The sequence below is a fragment of the Otolemur garnettii genome, unplaced genomic scaffold, assembly GCF_000181295.1.
Source record: "Otolemur garnettii isolate 467f Iridium unplaced genomic scaffold, OtoGar3 scaffold00002, whole genome shotgun sequence".
In the NCBI taxonomy this organism is placed as follows: domain Eukaryota; kingdom Metazoa; phylum Chordata; class Mammalia; order Primates; family Galagidae; genus Otolemur; species Otolemur garnettii.
Genome location: NW_003852397.1, coordinates 33,736,663 through 33,757,658, shown reverse-complemented (window position 1 = coordinate 33,757,658; position 20,996 = coordinate 33,736,663). Strand labels below are relative to the sequence as shown.

Below are 20,996 nucleotides of genomic sequence, written 5' to 3'. Positions count from 1 at the left end.
ATGAGAGATGGTCTGGATGACCATAGATCTACTCTAGCAGCTCTCTTAGAACTTATATTGAATTCTTGGATACGCTAGTGTGCTGAATAGCATGGCTGAGTGCTTTTGCCTTAAAATGTAATTTATCTAGGCTTGAACTCATTTAAAATTTTTAGGTTAGCTTTGCCAACATTTATTAAAATTTTAAAGTGCTCATCCCATCCGTAATAGGGTGATGCCACACATCATGTCCTTTTCTTCTAGAGAAATAAGTGCCTTTGTTCATGAGAAGGCATATATAAGCATATCTCAGCACTATTAGTAATAGAAAAGGAAACGGCACGCAGGTCCCTCATTGAGAGAACGGTTAAATAAAGGATGGCGCATTCTTATCATGGATGAGGTCATTCTGTATAAATGCATACGGAAGGAATTACAGGAAATGTTTTTAAGTGGAAAATCCAAATTACAGAGTGATACCGTGATGATAGTTTTCTGTGTCAACTTCACTAGGCCCTGGTACCTGGTGGTTGGGTCAAACACCAATCTGGATGTTTCTGTGAAAATATTTTTAGGTATGATTAACATTCAAATCAGTAGTGGGCTAAAGCAGATTACTCTTCATAATGGGGGGTGGGGCTCGTCTATTCATTTGAAGGGATTAAGAGATAACACCAAGGTCAGGGAAGAGGAGGGAATTATGCCTTCAGGGGACTGCAACAACTACTCCTGCTGGCATTTCCAGCCTGCTGGACTCCCTGCCCTGCAAACTTTGGACTTGACAGCTTCCATAATCTCTTAAACCAAAGATACAGCTAAAGATAGCTTATTAGTTCTCTCTCTTGGAAAATTGTGATTAATAGAGATGCAAATAGTGTGGTTTCATTAGTGGGAAAAAAATTTAACAAAAATATCTCTGAGACTTTAGTTATATTTGTCTCCTTCTAGAAAAGAAAGTAAAATAGGAGCTGAATAATTCCTTTTTTTTTTGTCTTCAACATATTGTATAACTTCTTGCTTTGAACATAATTTTAAATGGAGTGTGTGTGCATGCATGTGTGTGTACCCCACCACGTGCCTCCTCTCATTCTAGGCTAAACCTTCCCTTTGGGGTTTGTCTCCATCCCTAGAGGGTCAGGTACTTCCTCTGTCCTTGTAGATTCATACTTGTCATTTCTATAGCCACATCCATTTCCTTAGCTGCCTCCAACTTTTATTTTAGGGTGACACTTCTGCCTGGAGCCAGCTTTCCTGTGAACATTTCTTGCCCCATGGCCATTTCAAACTTTTCCCTGAACCTTTGAAATCCTTTTTCTTCTTCTTCTCTCTGGAGAGGGACTCGAGTGCTCTTCTACTGTTAGGAACTTGACAGAGCAAAGCTTACTTTGTATAATTTGTGTTCCCCAAGTAAGTCATTTCCCTTCTCAGAATGATGAAGAAGAGACTGTCTTTAAAAATAGTGACCAAGGGGCAGCACCTGTGGCTCAGTGGGTTGGGCACAGGCCCCATATACCGAGGATGGCAGGTTTGAACCCGGCCCCAGCCAAACTGCAACAACAACAACAAAAAAAGTAGCTGGGCATTGTGGCAGGTGCATATAGTCCCAGCTACTTGGAGGGAGTAGGGAGGCTGAGGTGCGAAAATCACCTAAGCCTAGGATTTGGAGGTTGCTGTGAGCTGTGACGCTATAGAACTCTACCAAGGGTGATAAAGTGAGACTCTTTAAAAAAAAAAAAGTGGCCAAAAAAAGCCAGTATCAGATTATTAAGCCTTGATTTCTGATCTGCAACTTTGAGCTTGTGCTGCAGTAGTGGAGCTGGGTGGCTGGCTGTCCCTCTTTTATTTTTCCCAGCGAGTATTTTCCCTCTGCCTCCTGCTTGCCAGAAGCCCCTGGTTCGACAGTCCTGAAATGTCATGTGGATTGTAGCAGGGGAAGGACGCAGAAACGATGGAGCAAAGCCAGCCCTCGAGCTTCCCAATAGGGGAGGTGGGCTGGCACCCACTCTGCAGAAAACTATGTAAGAATGAAAATAATTCAAGATGAGGGAGATAAATGGTCACACAAGAGCAGATTCTCAGGGAATTGGGAAACCGTGTAGGATCAGAGAGTGAGCTGCTCTTTGATGCCCCGGAACAAGAACAAAGGGGTATTTGCTGAGGCCCCACTCCTCAAGAAGCATCCAGATGACAAGAAGACTTCCTACAAAATAAGCTCAAGGTATTCTGCGCTAACGGTGTCCTGATGCCCAGAAGTGCCCTGTGAGAAAGCAGAGACTGGCTCAGACCTCCTGGACACAGACCTCCTGGACACGCTGAGCTCCAACTGAGTTGAGTCAGAATTTGGATGAGCTAAGGGAGTTGGGGTGGGGTGGAGGACTTCCTGCTGGTGGGAAATGGCAGGGACAAGGCAGGCTAGAAGGGAAGGCACATCTGTTACTTTTTTTTTTCACAATTAGAATACTTACTGGATAATGTCAGTGTTCTCCTAGATGCCCAGGTCCCTTTTCACCATTGTGCTTTCACCTCTCAGAGCCCACCTGGGCCTTCTCAAGGAAGCCTGCTGCTAGGTAACTGGAGCCACAGAACCCTGGGTTAGCCTTGATGGTGGAGGAGTGTTAAGTGTATGAAAGCCCAGCACCCAGGTCCTTGCCAGGGACAACTCTGAGCATCACTTACCCTCCAGAGCTCTCAACAGGATCAGACTCAGTTACTGGTCAGGGGATATTGCTTAAAATTGTGTCCTCACTGTCTTTTCTTTCTGGCTTTCCCCACTCCCTTACTGATAGAACTTCTTGATCAGGTACTTGCACGTAAATCCTTGTCTTCGGGTCTCCTTCTGGGGAACCTGGCCTAAGACACAGTGTGTTGCTTTTTACAAATTCCTTGCGGTAATATGAATTATGTTGCAAATTGGGATACAAGTTATTGAGAGTTTTATAATAATTTGAAACAAAATTCTTACAGCAAAGAAATATATAAAGTAAAAAAATGGGCTCAGCTTCTATAGCTCAAGCAGCTAAGGTGCCAGCCACATATACCAGAGCTGGCGGGTTTGAATCCAGCCCAGGCCTGCCGAAGAACTATGACAACTACAACCAAAAATGGCCAGGCGTTGTGGTGGGTGCCTGTAGTCCTAGCTACTTGGGAGGCTGAAGCAAGAGAATTGCTTAAGCCCAGGAGTTCTCTATGAGCTATGATGCCATGGCACTCTACCCAGGGTAACAGCTTGAGACTCTATCTCAAAAAAAAAAGAATTCCCCTCTAGCTTCTGACCCCCTGGCCCTAGTTCCCCTCTCTCAGAGCAGCTCCTTACAGAGATGATAGAAGGGAGTGTGCACACATTGTGTGTGTGGTGGACTGAACAGCACCCCAAAAGGGTCAAGTCCTAAATCCCTAGAACCTGTATTAGTTTATTTGAAGAAAGAGATCTTTGTAGATGTAATTAAAGATCTTGAGACGAAAGATTATCCTGACTTACCTGGGTCGACTCTAAATGCAATCCTATGTATAAGAGGGAGGCAGAGGGAGATTTTACATGTACAGAGGAGAAGGAAATGTGAACACCAAGTAGAGAGCTGAAAATGCTGGCCTTGGAGACTGGGATGATATAGCCATAAGCCAAGGAATGTTGGCAGCCACCAGAGCTGGAAGGTGCAAGGAATGGGTTCTCCCCCAGAGCATGCAGAGGGAGCGTGGGCCTGTTATAACATTGATTTTGGCCCAGTAATATTGATTTTGGACTTCCGGTCTCCAGAACTGTGAGGGAATAAATTTCTATTGTTGTAAGCTACCAAGTTTGTGGTCCTTCATTACAGCAGCTCTAGGAAACCGATGAAACCACATACACAGACGTCTCTCCAGGGCTGCCCTGTAGAATATGCCAGACAGTATGTCTGCATGTGAAGAGTCTACAGAGGAGTCTGGGGGTTGAGGCAGAAGCCTGGGCTTCTTGCAGTGGGTTGAAGGGCACTATGGTGGAGGTTACATCAGGGCAATTGGCCCTGGAGTGATGTGGCTTGGAGGGAAGGAGCAGGACGGGAGACAGGCAGACAGAAGGCCAGGGAGAGAGAGAAAGGGTGGTGGTCATGGATGTGGGTTAGGACTAACCAAGGCAGAATATCCAACTGAAAGTGGCGTAAGTAGTAGGGATTTCGACCTCATCTCACTGAGCAGGAAGTCTGGAGGAAGGTGGAGAAGTTGCACAGTTTTTCAATGGTTTAAGAATATCCTCAGAGCCCCAGGTGCTGCCACCATTCTGTGCTCTGGCCCACAGCTTGTCTGCAGGTTGGTCCTTGTGAGCCTGGTCACAAGGGGGCTGCAGCAGTTCCAGGCATCTCCTGGACACATGGTGATAGCTGTGAAGAACAGGGGCATTTTTTTCTTCCTCCCATGTATTCCTTTTTAACAGCAAGTAAAACCTTTCCCAGAACCCCCAAGCGGAGTTTCGCCAGGGCTGAGTCCCAGACCCATGTCACTGTCAAGAGTCGTGGTTATCTGAGTCTGGAGGGACTGTCAGCCAGGAAGCTGGGGCTGGGCCATTAAGTGACTATTGGCTCTGGGCGCCAAGAGTATTTGCCCCTGAGTGGAACTAGAAAGCCAGAGGGTCTTCCTAGATGCTTTCAAGAAGACTGAACTTGTGGACAGTTTGGGTAGTGGGTTAATAAAAAAAAGAATTTGACTTTTAATTTCTATCTGTACTTTTTTCTTCCTTCAATTTGTCCTGTTCTCTCAGATATCCATATTTTATTTCATGTACAAAATCTAGTTATCCAAGTAAGTTAGACCTTTAAAAATTTATTTAATAAATCAATAAATATTGAGTTCCTACTGTGTGTCAGCCACTGTGAGAACATGATGAATGGAGGAAATTCAGGCAGGAAGAATTGATTCCCTTTGACTCAAGGGGAGGAGCGCAGTCATTAAAAATGAATGCCCGTCCCCTGGCCTTTCCAAGGTCATCAATAATTTCTCTTCATTGTCCAACTTCCTCAGGGGTGCTGAAAGACCCCAAATCACTGGAGCCTTTTAAGGCTAATAAGGGGAGATGCAAGTGTGCTGTTCTGGGGAAGATCATGGGGCCAAGTGAACTTAGAGTCTTGTGCAGAGGAAGAGAGGGGGAAAGGAATGATTGTGGTTTCAAAATCCTGTGACAAATGCAGTTTTTAAAAATAGTGTGCTTTATAGCATTCACTGTGTGCCACAGAATGACAAGGCGGAGGTCTACTAGTTAGGTCCCTCCAGTAAAACAGGATCAATAGATTTTATACATGTACTAAAAGTATACATAAACAAAGAGACTTACAAGGCATTGGCTCACGTGGTTATGAGACTGAGAAGTCCCACAGTCTGCTGTCTGCAAGCTGGAGACCCAGGAAAGCTGATGGAGTGGGTTCAAAGGGCTAGGGGGCGAAGGGTATAGATTTCGAGTAGTGTAGATTCTAGTCTGGGTCCTAAATACATAGCACTGAATTTTGAAAAAGAACACATTCCAAGGAGTGGCAGTGAGTGTACACCATTGTTCCTGCCTTCAGGTCCTCAGTGATTAGTAATGCCCGATGGGGGAGGCCACCTGCTTTACCCAGTGCACCCATTTGCATGGCTAAAATCTTCCAGAGACATCCTCTAGGCATACCTACAAGTAATGTTTAATGAGATAGCTGGGTATCGCAGGGTCCCACCAAGTTGGAGGGCTTGATCTTTAGGGTTTTTCCAACGTGTTTGATATTTAGAAGGGTGGGAAATGGAAATAATTATATAAGAGCTTTGAGGTTGCTGTGAGCTACAATGTCATGGCACTCTACCAGGTGACTGAGACAGTAAGACTCTGTCTCAAAAAAAAAAAAAAAAAAAAGAAAGAAAGAAAGAAAAGAAAAAAGAAAACAAGTAACTGAAAAATCACTGATCTAATTTTCTTTCTTTTTGGGGTAGGGTTCCCTGACATCTTAAACCCCTTCCAATCTCACTGCCTCTTAGTTTGTGAATGTTGGACTAAAAGCAGCCCAATAAAATGTAATAGGCATATGTTTAAATATCAAAAAAAAATTGCATTTAAGTTCAAAAAACTCAATAATACTGAAGGAGAATACCTGCTTTAGTAACAATTCTAATGAAAAATTGAGTTTAATACAAGTTGAGAGCGTCCCTACAATTCCCTGTCAAGTGTGGACTTCCCGATCACACTCTGTGTTTCTTTGTTCTAGCCCACCCTCTACTGAGACCCTCCTCCACCCCCAGTCTTCACTGTTGAAACCCTTACTCAGCCTTCCCAGCCAAATTCTAATGCCATCAGCTTTGTGGAACTGTCTGTAAAACCATCAGCTAGGTATCACTCCCTTCCTTTTGAAACCACTGCATTTCACCTTACCTTAGAATTCTTTACATTTTGACATTGCTATGTCAACCACCTGAATCCAGGGCCAGCCATTCCTGATATTTCATATTCCCTGGAACCAAATTAGGTCCTTTCATGTTGTAGGTTTTTAACAAACATTGGTTGAATGAATAATGTTACTATAGCTTAGAAAAGATATCTTCAGCCATATTTATGAAAATGCACATAGGAGGTACTTCCCCCTCTGTTCTTCCATCTGGAGTTGGCTGACTTGGAGCCTTGAGCTGTACCATGACCACCATGTCTGATGAGAAACCTGAATAGAATGGTGGGGACAGAGAGGGTGATGGCTGTGGGGACATGCCTAGAAATGATTGAAACAACTGGGCATATTTATCTTGTAGGAGGAAAGGGCAATCAGGTTCCTATCTTCGAAGAGCAGACTGATAATAAAGGGAATAGACTTTATCTTTATTGATTCTAAGTGAACAACAATAGTAGGTCCAGTTGGAGAGTTCAGCAGTGGAAGTGGCTGGAGCCCAGATTGTCAACTTCCTGATACTGGTATAATTCAGATTTTTCTTTTCTCCTCTCCTCCCCTACCCTCCTCTCTTCTCTCTTCTCCCTTTTTTGAGCTAGAGTTTTATTTTTGCCCTTGGTAGAGTACTGTGGCCTCATAGTCACAGCAACCTCAAATTCCTGGGGTCCAGTGATCTCCTGAGTAGCTGGGACTATGAACACCTGCCATAATACCCAGCTATTTTTAGAGATGGGGTCTCACTTTTGCTCAGGCTGGTCTGGAACTCCTGAGCTCAAGCAATGATTCATATGTTTCATTACCATCTCTCGGGAGTGATGCTTTGGACAGGATGGATTAGAGCAGTGGTTCCCAAATCTTATTGATCCCTAAAGGTGGCCTGGTCACCCAGAGACTTGTTAAGAATATGCATCCCCTAATCATCCTGCCTCCCTGGAGATTTGGGCAGTATGTCTAGGGGTGGTGATTAGGGATTTGCATGTAAAATATTCTGCCAGGCCCAGGAGCTACTGGACTGGAGGATAACCCTGATCCCTTCCAGCTTTAATGACTGGAATGTGTGGATGACTCACTGTTTTTTTTCCTCTCACATTAATATGAGGGTACAAACGATTAGGTTATAATGTTTGCATTTGTTAGGTGAAGTCCCTGTTGTAGTTTTGTCCTGTACCCAGGAGGTGTGCCATATACCCTTACATTGTGCCCATTAGGTGGGAGCACACCAGTCCACTTCCCCCACCCCTCCTTCCCCCAACTTGAATTGAGTTTTTTTCTTGGTGGGTGTGTATTTGTTTGAAAAATATGGAACATCTCACAGATGTGCATGTCATCCTTGCACAGGGGCCATGCTAATCTTCTCTGTATTGTCCAGTTTTTGTATATGTGCTGCCAAAGCGAGCACTGACCCACTACATTTTTTTTTTTTTTTTTTTTTGAGACAGAGTCTCAAGCTCTTGCCCTGGGTAGAGTGCCATGGCATCACAGCTCATAGCAACCTCAAACTCTTGGGCTTAAGCAATTCTCTTAAGCCTCCCAAGTAGCTGGGACTACAGGCACCTGCCCGGCTAGTTTTTTGTTACAGTTTCATTGTTGTTTAGCAGGCCCAAGCCAGGTTCAAATCTGCCAGCCTTGGTGTAGGTGGCTGGCGCCATGACCACTGTGCTATGGGCACTGAGCCCTGACCCACTACTTTTAAATCAGAGGCCTCTGGGGCAGAATCCCTAAGCATCCTCTTTGGCTGAGGTAGAAGTGGGTAGTCTCTTTGCCTTGTATCAGTTGGCAGATTAGACTTAAGGAGACCCAGGGCCAGGCATAGTAGCTTGCCCCTGTAATCCTAGCACTCTGGGTGGCTGAGGCGGGTGGATTGCTTGAGCTCAGGAGTAAGAGTAAGAGTAAGACCCTGTCTCTACTAAAAGAACAAAAGCAACACACTTACAAATACATACATACATACTTAGCTGGGCATGGTGGCACACACCTGTAGTCCCAGTGAGTACTCAGGAGGCTGAGGCAAGAGGATCACTTGAACCCAGGAGTTTGAGTTTGGTTTGAGCTAGGCTAATGTCATGACACTCTAGCCTAGTGCAACAGAGTGAGACTATGTCTCAAAAAAGAAAAAAAAAGAAGACCTCGGAACTAGTCTAATGAAGCTAAGAGGCCTCTATTTTCATTTTTATACCTTTTTTCTTTTTACAAAAATGCTATACAGATAATTCTTCAAAATGACCCAGCAATTGCCTTCCTAAGCATGTATCCAAGAGCAATGAAAGCATATGTCTCATAAAGACCTGTACATTAATGTTAATAACAGCCTTAGTCGTAATATCCAAAAATTAGAAACAACCTTAATGTCCATCAAGTGATGAAGAGATAAATAAAATATGGCATATTCATATAATGACATAGTATTTGGCAATAGAAAGTAATAAAATGCTGATGCTATAACATGGATGAACTTTGAACATAGTATACTAAAGTGAAAGAAGCTAGTTACAAAAGACCACATACTGTATGAACCCCTATGTGTGAAATGTCCAGACTAGGTAAATCTATAGAGAAAGTGGATTTGTGGTTGCCTAGGTGAGGGCTGGGAGAGGGGGAGTGGCTGCTAATAGGTACAGGATTTGAGGATGGTGATGAAAATGTTCTGACCTACATAGTGGTGATTGTTGCACAACTCTAAGTATATTAAACCGTTGAATTTATAGACTTTAAATAAGTGAATTTTAAGATTTTTAATTACAGGGCAGTGCCTGTGGCTCAAGGAGAAGGATGCCGGCCTCATATACTGAAGGTGGCGGGTTCAAACCCAGCCCCGGCCAAAAACTGCAAGATTTTTAATTACACATCATTAAAGAAGAAAAAGGTGTAAGATGGTTATTGAAATTAATTTAGAAAACATAAGTCAGGAAACAAAGAAAGTAAAACTAACCCTACTTACATTATCACTGAGACGATAGCCACGTAATATCTTAGTACAATTCTTCTACTGTATTTCTATCTATATTTGCATAGTTTTTTACATAAATGGGATCATATTATAAATTTGTTACCAAGTTTGTTACCAAAGCTTTTTACTTTATCATTTTTAATGGCCATAGAGTACTCTAACATATGAGCAATTATATTTTAATTTATTTTTCCATGGGTGAATTTTTGCTGACTTCGGTTTTCTTGCTCTCATAAACCATGATTCTTATTTAACTTTATTGTACTTCATATCAGTTTTGATTTAAAAACCTTTCTTTTTTTAAATGAGCTTTATATTTTAGAGTTTTAGGTTCACAGCAAAATTGGACTGAAACTGCAGAGAGCTCCCCTGTACCCGTCCTCATCGCCCCTGCTCCACCACACACAGCCTTTCCCACTATCTACTTGTACCACCGTGGTACGTTTGTTACAGTCGATGAACCTACACTGACAACGTCATTATCACCCAAAGTTCATGGTTTATGTTAGAGTTCAGTCCTCACTTTGAACAGTCTACGGGTTTCCACAAATGTGTAATCACGTGTATTTAGCTTTATGATATCATATGGAATAGCTCCACTGCCCTAAAAATCTGTGCTTTGCCAATTCACCCCTCCCTACCCAGGACCCCTGGATACTACTCATCTTTTTACTGTCTCCATAGTTTTTCCTTTTCCAGAATGTTGTATAGTTGGAATCACACACTATGTAACCTTTTCAGACTGGCCTCTTCCACTTATTAATATGCATTGGAAGTTCCTACATGTCTTTTCATGGTTTCTGTTTAAGTGCTGAAACATATTTCATCATCTGGATATACCACAGTTTATCTGTTTATTTTCTGAAGGGTGTCTTGGTTACTTCCAAGTTTTGGCAATTATGAGTAAAACTGATGTAAACAGTTTTATGTGGACAAAAGTTTTCAATTCATTTGGGTAAATACCAAGCAGGTACGACTGCTAGGTCATATAGTAACAACATGTTTAGTTTTGTAAGACACTGCCGAACTGTTCTCCAAACTGAGTGTGTTATTTTGCATTCCCACCAGCAATGAGTGAGCGTTCCTATAGAACCACATCCTCCCCAGTATTCGGTATTGGATTTTGGCCATTCTGGTAGGTGTGCAGTGGTGTCTCATGGCTGTTTTATTTGCATTTCCCTAATGACAGATGATGGTGAACATCTCTCCGTATGCTTAATTTGCCATCTGCATATCTTCTTCAGTGAGGTGTTCAAATCATTTGTCCATTTTTTTAATTGGGTTGTTTTCTTATCATTGAGTCCTATTAGTTTTTTGTATATTTTGGGTCCAAGTCCTTTATTTGATGTGTCTTTGGCAGATATTTTCTCTCTGTCTATTAATTGTCTTCTCATTCTCTTGAGGTCTTTTTAAACTCATGGGTGAATTCTATCCCATGGGTACAAAGTTTGCCTTTGATTTCACCTGGAAATCATGGAAATTCTTCATGTTGTTCAGATGTTTTGGATGAGAAAGTGAGGGGTGGGGATTAGCCCCAAAGCATCATTATTCTATTTAAAATTTGGGCCACAGAACTCTGCAGTTATCTTCCTATATGAAGTCAGCATCATTTTGAAAATAGCAGGTAGATTTGTTTCTATTAAATGTCTTTGAATGTTTTATTTTTCTGTCTCTATTAGTAGTTTTTGCTGTGTAACAATTTATTCCAAACTTAGTGGCTTTGAGTAACCATTTATTTAGCTCATGATTCTTAGATCAGCTGAGCAGTTTTCCTACTCTAAGGTGGCTCAGCTGATTTGTGCTGGACTTTCTCATGGGTCAGCTTAGGTGATCTAAAGTGGCTTCCACTCATAGTCTGGCAGTAGGCTGGCCATTGGCTAGGGCAACAGAACCTCATGTGTTTTAATGTCCATAAGGCTAGCTTGGGCTTCTTCATAGGCTGGCAGTCCTGGGGTTCCCAAGTGCAGCGAGCAGGCAAGCCCCAGCGTGTTAGCTGATTTCATGCCTTGGTCTGTTAATGGCCAAAGAAAATCACAAAACCAGCTCAGGGTCAAGAGATGGAGAAATAAACACTACCTCCTGATAAGACCATCTGCAGCACACTGCAATGGCACAGAGCAAGAAAGAGACAAATTTATGTGTGGCCAGTTTAACAGTTTGCCAGGCTTTGCTAAAATATCCAAAGGCCTTGGCGCTTGGTGACTAATATAAACCTCCATGTTTAATTTTCATACACGAATATGCTTCCAACATACATGTACATAATGCCCAAGAAATGAGAACACAGCACCTTGGCAGATTAACTCACATTTTTGGTGGCAAACTCATAGTCTCATTATTTTTAGATGTGCTTCCAGCAATTTTGGTAAGACTTTGAGAACACAGGACATTGGTGGCAGAACCTACCCTCTAATGCTAGGCCAGGTACATTCATTCATTCACTCACTCACCAACTTCCCTCAGTGCCTGAGATTCATCTGGGACAAGGTGAGCTCCTTGCCCTTGTGGAGAATGTGTTGTAGTGCAGGAGATAGCAGTAAACAGAAAAATAAATGCCAAGTATCGACCAGTGTGCTGAAATGATAGCACAGAACACAAAGGCTGATGAAAATATTTTCTAGAGGACCCCAAAGACAGTTGGCCAATGTCTCTGAGGCCATTTTAATTTTCTTGACTTTGGCTTTTTCTTTATCAGCTTATCTTTTTTTTTTTTTTTAGAGACAGAGTCTCATTTTGTCGCCCTCAGTAGAGTGCTGTGGCGTCACAGCTCACAGAAACCTCTAGCTCTTGGGCTTAGATGATTCTCTTGCCTCAACTTCCCAAGTAGCTGGGCCTACAGGCACCTGCCACAATACCTGGCTATTTTTTTTGTTGTTTTTGTGGTTGGGTCTAGTTTGAACCCACCACCCTTAGTATATGGGGCCGGCGACCTACTCACTGAGCCATAGGAGCTGCCCATGCATCAGCTTATCTTGATGGGTCACAGTACAGATGCTGATGGGACCCCAACAGCACACCTGCTACAGGCTCTGGTGGGTTTATCCCCAGGAAGAGTGGGAGGTGGATTGCAGGACTCAGTGGCAATGGGGGGAACAGACACCTGGTCTGCCCTGTCGTGAAGGCAGGATATAGCAGCTGGAGGTTTCTGCCTCCTCAGAAGCCCTGTTAGAAGCTCACTTCCTAGGAGGGTCCTCACAGGATGTGCTGCAGGATTAGTCCAAGGTAATTTGGTTTGAAAGAGAGGGGAACATATGGAGAGAGGGTTGAGTTAGAATTGTGGTAACTATAGCAACATCATGCTGACAGTGGGCTCCACAAAGAGAATATTGACCGACTGTGATTGCCCCAGCACTGACTGGGAATGGGACACCTTGATTTGCCAGGCGGAGAAAGTGAGGAAGAGGAAAATCCTGTCGGGCTGAGCTTTCCCCAGAGTCATGTCTTACCCCCTTTCCTTCTATAGTGAGTGAATCAAGACTGAGACAGCCCAGCTCCAGGGTGTTTTGTGTGGCTCTGTTTCTTGGTAGCCTGGACAGTGGAATAATCCTTTAAATTTCATTTCCTCTCTTCTTGAGATTTTAAACCGACTTTTTTTCAGACATGTCTTCTCCTAGGTTAGTATTTGAAGGTTATTGGAAAGCTATTAGGAATCTACCACCAATAGATGGTGATAACTTTACATAGTCTTGAATTTTAGAATTTCTGCAAATTGGCTCCTTCCCCTGGTTCCCCCCGCTCCAAAACATCTTTTAATTGTATACTTTAATACAACATTTTTTCAATACCCTTTCTTTTTTCTAGGTAATAGATAAGGTGAAAAATAAGAAAGAAAACTTAACGATGTGATCCCTCATCCACCCCGAATTATCTAAAAAGAGAGTAATAAGGTAGCAAATCCCATTCACTACCAGAAAATCTAATTTCCTCTCACTCATCAAAGCAAGTGGGAGGGACTTGGCAAGTGCCTGTATGGAGAAAATGTTTCTTGTTTAACTGTTATCAAACAAAGGTGTTTCCAAGCCTGCTAGGGAGGATGCGCTGGCCCCTGATGTCTTCAGAGTGTGTGTAGGATGTCAGCCTCCCAGGACAGAAGCCTGTGCTGGCACAATGTGTGGTCCTGATGCACAGCTGACACGTAAGGGCTTTGTGTCGTTTAACTCTTTGCACTCAGAACGGCAGTGTCTGTCCCTACTAATGGTCAGAGTCTGCCTCAGCTGTCACCCCTTAAATCTCCAAATGTTGGGCTTCATTACCTTCCCTGTGATCCGGGAGTCCTGCGGGGTCACACACCTTGCCGGGCTCTCATTCTTCCCCTGCAGGCGTGTGGGAGCACCTAGCTCTGATAATGTGTATAGCACCATCTCCCGTCCCCCACCCATGGCCCCTTCTTTCCACCTTCCAAGTATATGACTTCAGAGAAACCACGTGCACCAGGATCAAGTCACCCGGCATGGCCCAGAATCCAGGAGAGTGTTATCTTGCACATGCAGGTTTGGTTTTCCTGCCAGTTTGGCGCAGTACTTCAGGAGAAGCCAGGGCAGTGTCTCGAGCTAGGACGTTCTTCCCAGTGCGGGTTTTTATCTCTCCCTCCCAGGGTGTGCTGGTGGCACCGCTGGGCCTCACAGTAGGTTATCGTTAAGTTAGACTTCAGGGCTTCAGAGGTAATGCAAAGTTACAGTGTGTCTGGCGTGGAGGAAATGAGGGCTAGGTGTGCCAGCCTTGCGTGTGGTGAGAAATTAGCAATGCTGAGCTTTCTTCAGTAGTAGCTATTACATTTTCTTTCTCTCAAGTCAAACGAGGTGACTTCTGCTACGATTTTCCTCCTAAAGGTTTGCCTGGCTATTTGGCCTTTCCTAGAAAATGATAATGTACTGATTATCTTCTGCTGTGTAATAGAGCCCCGCAAACCTTAGTGAATTAAAATAATAACCCTCACAGGTCCAGAGGTCAGCCGGGTGCTTTTGCTAATCTGAGCTCGGCAGGACTAATCTCAGCTGGGCTCACTCAGGCATCTGCAGTCGTGATAGGTTGATTGGTGGCTGACAGCTCCAAGATGGCAGCTCTAACGTGTCTGCCGTTTGGCTGGACCACCTGTTTCTCATCATCCGACAGGCTAGTCTGGGCTGGTTCTTATGACATAAGCAGGGTTCCTCAAGAGTGAGTGGAAGCAGCAGGGCCTCTTGAAGCTTAGGTTCAGAGCTACAGCGATGACACTTCTGCCACATTGCTTTTGTCAGAGCAAGTTCCAAGACCAGCCTGGATTCAGGGGGTGGAGAAATGGACTCTCTTTATGGGAGGAGCCTCAGAGTTAAGTCAGAAAGGAGCCTGGATGCAGGGAGGTCATAATTGAGACCATTTTTGCAAACAATCTACATTAAATAATAACAATTTTTATTATTTTCTTGAGCTCCTAAAAGGCCACAGAGGTTGCTGCCTTCCTGGCATGATAGAAAATCAGCAATGATGAGAATTCTCCAGCAGGGGCAGGGGAGGGGTCTCCAAACTGAAGCTTTCTTCATGGTCCCTGTATTTTCATCTGCCCCCTTTTCATCATCTAAGAACTAAGCTTCTTTTCTGTTTTAAACTTATTCTCTTTGAACATTGTGAACGCCAAAGTTGTCTAAAATGAGATGACTGCTCTTAGACTCTATTATGTTGGCCTAATTACATATCTGCAAAATGTTTTTCTAGGGTATTGTGCATAAAACAAAGAGGAAAACAACTGGGGAGGCCTGGGGAGAGCGAGGGTGAGGAAGGCTGGGCTGCTGCAGCTTGAGAGGGTTTTGCTCTTTCTCCAGAGAGAATGAGGGGCACTTCCCTCCCTCCCTCCACCATGCTACTATGGGCATCCATCCCACCAGAACCTTAGGCTTATTCTCCCTACCCCAACCCCACCCCAGGGACTGGGGTCTCCCTGAACGGGAGAGGCTTGCATGCCTTTGCTCCCTGCATGCCAGCACGCAGCCAGGGTGACTGGATGTGGAAACCTCATGAGTGAATGGTGGTATTGGGAATAGCTTTGCCCACTAGCATGCTGGGGGACATGCTGACTTTTCTGCAAGACTCCCCAGCATTACCCTGTCCACTTCCCATTTTACAAATGGGGGTGAAATATTCTTTCTTTCCAGGGGGAATTCCCCTCCCACCCTACCTTTGGATCTCCACTTTCCACTGTTGAATGAGAGTGTGCCCCTCATCTGCCCAGCACCCCTGTGGCCAGCTTCTGTGTTGAGCAAAGTCTGGGCACCCTGAGCACATGCTTGCCCTCACCCCTTCCCTCCTGCAGTGCCCCACCTGTGGCCTCCCAAGACTCCCTGCCCATCCAGAGATGGCTTCTCAGGCTTTGTGTAACTGAAGGAGAGTATTAAGTAGGGAGTTTGATGATGTGAACCAAACTTCCTTCTTAATCAAGCCTGTTTCCCATGCTGCGCTGTCCAAGGGCTGATCCTTTTCTGTCCATCCAACCAGCATTTTCATTCATCTTCTGCTCACTCTCTTCACCAGGAAATCTAGTCCTCAGCCTCATCCCTGCAGGAGTGTCCATCTCCCCTGAGTCATCCAGCACCTCCAAGTTTTCATCTCCCATCTTATCCAAGTTCTTATGTCCATCTTAATCTCTTCCTGGCTATGGATTAGCTTCCTGCTGCTGCTATAACAAATCATCATGCATTTAAAACAAATTCATTATCTTATAGTTCTGGAGGCCAGATGTCTGAAATAGGTATCAGCGCCCAGCCTCAAGGTGTTGGCAGGACCACGTTCTTTCTGGAGACATTAGAAGAAGCCTTTTCTGGCTTCCCTGGCCACAGCCCCATCCTAACAGCACCCCCTCCTCTACTTCCATCTTCCTGCCTCCTTCTTTGGCTCTGACTCCTCTTCTCTCTCTTATAGGGCCCTTGTTTTTAAAAGTGGACCCACTTGGACACTCCAGGATAAAGGGTCTCTCTCAAGATCCTTAGCTGAGTCACATCTGCCAAATCCCTCCTTGCATTGCAGGCCCTGGGGATCAGGATGGAGACATCTTGGGGGCCACTATTTGATCCTCCTAGACAGTTCCCAGGTTCCTCAATCTCAGTGTGTCTGGAATGGAATCCATTCCTTTTCGTTGTCCCCGCTTGACTTGGGTGCCCTGGTTTAACACATGAACCACCTTATGGATAAAATGAAATACAGGCCCAGCATTGATGGGCACTTGGGTCATTGCCAGTGTCTTGCCATTGCAGACAGTTTTCCAGTGAATGACTTTGTACAGTTTTCATTTTGTATATGTAGAATAAATTCCCAGAGGTGACATTGTTGGGTCAAAGGGTAAATGCATTTGTAAATTTGAGAGAGAACAGTCAAATTCTTCTCCTTGAGGGTTAAATCAGTTTGTCCTTCCATCAGCAAAGTGAAAACTGCTTGCTACCCCGCAGCTTTGTCAACAAAGTGGGCTGTCAAACTTGTGGGTTTTTGCTAATTCCATAGTGAAAAAACAGTTTTCGAGGGTAGTTTTAATTTGTATTTCTCTTGAAGAGATTCTGCATTTTTTCCATGTGCTTAAAGGCCATTTGACTTTTCTGTGGTATCTCTTCATATCTTTGTCTCTTTTAAATTTGGATTTTTTTTTTCTTACCAATTTTTATTTATTTATTTTTTTATTAAATCATAGCTGTGTACATTAATACTATCATGAGGCACAGTGTGCTGTTTCTATATACAATTTGAAATACTTTCATCCAACTGGTTAACATAGCCTTCATGTCATTTTCTTGTGTTCAGACATTCATATGCTACATTTAGAGAGATTCACATGTACCCTTATAGGATGCACCATGGGCGTGATCCCGCCAATCGCCCTCCCTCCACCCAACCTCCCCCTTATCAATTTTTCAAAGTGCTTTGTTTTTTGACTTTACATGTTGTCTTATGTCACGCGCATGAGGATTTATGTTGTCCAATTTATTATTTTTATTTTTTGGCTCTGGATTCTAAGTTATTTAGAAATGGCTTCCAGTGGGCTCTTTAAACATTAAAAATAATAAAAATAATATTAAAAGGGTGATTGGACACAAGCATCTGTTTTTCTTTTCTAAAAAAACGCAGTGAAATGAACTGAAGGAGTACTATGAGTAGATATAATTTGAACTTCATATTTGCATACTCACCTGCTCACTAAAATTTATTTGTAACCCAAAGATCAGTGCACATGGCATGTTCTTGGTCATTTGCAGACATACGCAGAACGGCAAAAGTTTTGAGTCACCTGTGTGTTTGTTTCCAGCTGAAGTTGAGCCAGGTGGTGCTGTTCCTCATTTCAGCGCTTGTACTAAAAACAAGTGTCCTTTTGTGGTGCACTGAGTGCCACAGTTTTTGCACTTGGGTGCTTTTTCTTGATGATTTTACTGTTAGAAATAGCTCCCAAGCCTGGTGCTGAAGTGCTGGCTAGTGTTACTAAGTGTGAGAATGCTGCTTTGTGCTTTCCAGAGCAACTTTCGTTTGGGCATGAGCTGAGCGCTGTGAGTTCCGTGCTAATGAATCAACAGTGTATGTTAAACAAGATGTCTTTCAACAGAAACACACATGAAACAAATCAGTTAACATATTGTTGTGGTCAGAGGCTAACCCAACCCTGTGTTTCTTTTAGGGGAAATGGTTCGCTGTGCTCTAGTTCTGGTGTTCAGTGACTTTATAGAACACAGCTACCAAGAATAATGAAGTTCTTTTGTAGATAGATAGATACCCATAGGAACCAGGAGAGATGAGCAATTTCAATACATGTTTAGAAGATGGAAAGTAGATGGAGGAATCTGATTTAGCAAAGTGGAGGAAACTGTAGCAAAGTGGATGAGAAAGGTGCCTTTTGACTCTTGCAGAACCCAAGAAAAGCTCTGTTTCTAGAGCATAAATCACCAGGGGATGGGGGAAGTAAACTGCAGAACTGATAACCAGGGCATTAGCTTAATGTTCTAACTTGAAAATAAATAAGTAAAGTTCTAGCTTGGTGTAGAAAGGTCCCTACTTCTCCCTCTCTGTTAGACACAGAAGCTGGAAACTATAGAGATAATGTAGGGATCGGAAGAAACCACTTAAAAAAGAGATAAAATGTATGTGTTCATGAAACAAAAATAGGATGCTAGGAAAAAGAAACAAAGGAGAAAGCTTTAGGTCTTAAAAGGAGAGCAGCAGAAAATTTAAAAACATAATAAAAAGCCTGGAAGATAAAGAGACAGAGATCTCTCAGAAGGTAAAATTAAAAAAATAAACAGAACAAGAAAAGGAGGTGGGGAGGGAAAGTAGTGAAATTAAAACATCAATCCCTTATTTCGACTAATGGGAGTTCCAGAAAGAAAGAAGACTGAAAATGGAAGGGAAAAAAGAAAAAAGAAAAAAAAAAAAAAAAAAAAGAAGACTTTAGAACTGAAGGACAAAAATCCTCAGATTGTACTGTCTTTTGTACAAGTCTGTCTGTTGATTGTAGAGTCCTTTGAGTAAAAAAGGCCACACCAAAGCACATTGGAATTCTGGAAGGCTTTTAAAAAAAAAATCCTAAAAACTTTCAAAGGTGTGCAACAGTCATACTTGGTATTAGTAATCAGAATTGAGATATCAGCACTGCTGACCTCTAAGAGCTAGTGGCACAATCCTTTGATAATTTTAAAGGAAAAATAGATTTCAGCCCAGACTTCTGAACCCAAACTATTTTAGTTAATTATAAAACAGAGGCATTTTTAGGAATACAGGGGATCAGTGACTTCCAAGGCACTTTCTTAGGTTTCACTAGAGGAGTGTGTGCTCCAGCAAAAAGAGGAGGAAACCAAATAAAGAGAGCACATCAGCTACAGATGCCAGTGTGGGGATGTGGGAAGCAGCCAGACCAGGTTGGAGCAGGGGTGCAGAGAGCTCCAGAAATGATGCCCTGGAGCATCACTGGTGGGGGGAGGGAGATGGAGCTAATGTACTATTTAGGCACATGGGGCACTTACTGATGGGCATGAACTAGAGGTCTTGTAACATGGGGAATAAATTAGTGGTGGGTTCATGTAGCAAATGGGAAAACATTGGCAAAACAACTCCAGGAAAAATGAAGGGTTATATAAAAAAGATGGCATGGTCACAAAGCATTACTTGACCCAGCATTGAGCAATTTTACAAAGTTGTAGTGATTCAAAACACTGACTTTTGGTTTAAATTAAAATTACAAAATAACCATTTAGGGCACAAGGAGAGAGAAAATGGGAAAGTGCTAAACCTTTTTTGCCCATGGTAGAAAATTAAAAGATATCTAAAATTGGTGAGTAAAATGATAGCAGTATAAATGTACCCTGCCAAAAAGTATTAGAATTAGTGATTTGGTAGCAATTTTACAAAAAGTACAGAAGTGGGTTTTGCGAGGCTTTTCCTTTATGTCCCCTCTTGGTAGGGGCAACCTGTTCCCAGTCACTGTTTTCTGGTACAGAGACTGTCCTGGACCAGGTCCTAGGCACCTTTCAGACAAATTGAATTCTTCTCTTCATTGATAGTCATGTACGAAGAGCAAAATACCTTCTTGCAAACTGTTTTTCTCTCAGAGTGTCCACAGATTGAAATATAGCAAAAGAGAAAAAACAAACTGACATCCAGGATAAAACCTTTCTCCCAGGACCAATATGTGAGCTCCTAATTATTTCCTTGCATAGAGGATCTTTAAAAAATGATCAAAAGACACATGCCTTTCTTAGTAAACTCTGTATTCCGTTGTCCTAATTTTTGGAGGGTAAGAGAAGGTTGTGTGGGGATGCCTGTTTCTTTAGTTGATTTGCAACCACTGGAGAAATTACAGGGAACAAAGGGAAAAAGAGCCACAAATACAAATGAATTCCTTTCATACAAGTTGAAAAAAACCACAGGACGTGCTCCATTTTTTTAACACTCCAGGTGTGATCGCAGATTATGTATCCACCACAGGAGAGTGGAGAGTTAATTAAAATTTTTGCTCTGACTCACAGGAAGAAATGTCTTTCTGTTTGATAGTCAGGCTGGCTTTGGAGTGCTGTTGGTGCTTTCTTCTCTTCTCGCTGGAGTGTCACAGAAAAGCAGATCAAAGGGAGCCTTCCATCCGGATATGTTTCCTCCCATCTTTCTTAGCTAATAGACTTAAAAGTGTCTTCCACTGACGGGCTTATCTGAGATTTTAAAAATGCCATCTTATTATATTGATAATATGCAAACTGGCTTTGATAGATGCTAATGGGAAACCACGTTTACATTAATTAAGACCATCCCAGGTAGTTGCAGTGGGACAGCCTGGCAGAGCGGAACCCCTCAGCCCTACACTTTGTATTTTACTTGGCATCTCACCGTGGGATGGCCGGAAATGGAAGACGGAACCCTCAGCTCTCTCAAGCAGAGTGAAATTTTGTTGTGTTTTCCCTTTTCCTTTTGGTCTTTACGGTTCCCACACCCTCTGGCTGACATCTCCTACCCTGAGGGGAAAAGCCATTTGGGAGAAATCCTGCTGTTTTTCTCTTTAAGATAGTGACAAAATGAAATAAAATGAAGCCAAACAGAAGCTGCGGATGGAGGCCTGTCTACGCAGGCGGTCAGATTCGCAGGGGTCGGTCATTGTCTTGCAGCTCTGGGTGCCTGTGCGGAGAAAACCCGGCCAGGATGCAGCCACCAATAAAAGGACTCCGTTCTGCCACTCAGGGCTTTGTGAGGCGCCAAAGCTTGTCCTGGTT

The 20,996-nt window shown here is 43.2% G+C and overlaps 1 protein-coding gene and 1 non-coding gene across 3 annotated transcripts in view; one reads left to right on the top strand and one right to left on the bottom strand.

Annotated features, from left to right (window-relative positions):
* Positions 1–20,996, top strand: part of RFTN1 (raftlin, lipid raft linker 1) — a 205,397-nt gene that overhangs the window by 171,349 nt on the left and 13,052 nt on the right. The window lies entirely within an intron of this gene.
* LOC111725921 lies at positions 7,644–7,749 on the bottom strand. Its single transcript, XR_002773861.1, has one exon. It is a non-coding gene; the product is annotated as a U6 spliceosomal RNA (small nuclear RNA).